We start from the raw sequence: 1526 nt of genomic DNA on the forward strand, positions 1-1526 counted from the left end.
GACCAGACAGCCGGCTGGGGTGGCGCGTCTGTGTCTCCCAGGCTCCCAACAGCCCTTCACCTCGCTGTCCTCCTCGCTGTCCTCCGGCCCGGACCGCGGGGAGATGCCGGCTCTCCCGGGTGGGTCAGCGCAGTCATTGCACCAGGACAAGGCTGCTTGTCTGGCTCCGCCTGCAGGCGCCGGCCCGGAACCCGAACACGGGTCTCACCGCCTCCACTCGCACAGCTCGGGTCTAAGTCACCGTCGTTGTCTTTTGGTTAGATCGTTACCATAGCCTCCTAACTGGTCCCCGTATATTTACACTTGGTAGCTAAAGTCAGATTGTCCCTCTTCCGGCGAAACCCTCCAATGGCCCTACGTGACCTGTAATTCTGCCCCCCCACCCGAGCCACACAGGCTTCCGAAATACCAAGTGGGCTCCGCGTCAGGAGCTCTGCCTTGCTCCCTCTGCCCAGAAGCTCTTTAGCCGATGACAAACCCTGAATTTGTCAGAACCGAGGTACCCAGGAAAGTAAGCTCCGTGCATGTGCAGTTACTCCGTGTATTGATTCTCATCATCTTCAGAGAGATCCCGCTTCCCTCCCCCCCTCCAAGTTTAAAAGAATGCCCCCTCACCCTTAACACTGAAGTACCACGGGTACCTGAATGTCTGTGCCCATGCCTTCCTCCGCGACAAGGAAGCCATACTCCCTCACAAGATCCATGCCTTCCCGTCCACGGGGCACGTTCATTTCAGGGTGGAAGCAAACTCGTGCGCCTCATCACTAGGGACCTTATTACAAACGGTTTCCCCACTACACCAGCGGAACCTGCTTTCATACAGAAAACAAAGCAAAGGGAAATACAAGAGTGGGAAAAGTCTCCTAGTGTTGGAGTATTTTATTGTATTTCCCACTTTTTTTTTTTTACTTAACCATGTTCCTTTATTATAAACATAGTTATTTAACATTGTTCTCATAAAAGCAACATGCTTAGCCAGTTGTTTAGCTTTTGCCATTACGGTTCTTTGAAAACCTTCTTTGGAACTGATGCAATGAACTGACAGGTGACATGTATACGTTTGAAGCATATTCCTCGGCTTTATGTTCCCAAGTCGAAGGTTCTGGACAATTTTCAGAGTTCTGACACTTTCACATGGCTTTTCAAAACTGCTCCTGAAACCGACACCCTCCTGATCAATTCACAGAAATCCGCAATCACAGACCTCTTAAAGTCCGGGTACAGCCGCGTGCATTTCACACACTTAGAAGTGGAGCCTCGGGATCTGAACGCAGAAGCCCGATCTCCGGACTTGCCGTCGGTCTCTCCCCCGATTCACTCGGAGTCGCCGCCGTTCAGGGGTCGGACCCGCGGGACCCACCGGCGGAGCTTCCACTTCCCTGCCTCTGCCCGCTGGCTTCTGCCCAGCTTCCCGCCCAGCTCCCGCGGGACGCCACGGGCCCTCGGGGTGGAAGCGCAGAAACCGCCTGCACCCCACCATCAGCCCGCACTCACAGTGCGCGCCGGTCTCCCCACAGGCCATCCGA

Source organism: Myotis davidii, unplaced genomic scaffold (assembly GCF_000327345.1).
Source record: "Myotis davidii unplaced genomic scaffold, ASM32734v1 scaffold1534, whole genome shotgun sequence".
Lineage (NCBI taxonomy): Eukaryota > Metazoa > Chordata > Mammalia > Chiroptera > Vespertilionidae > Myotis > Myotis davidii.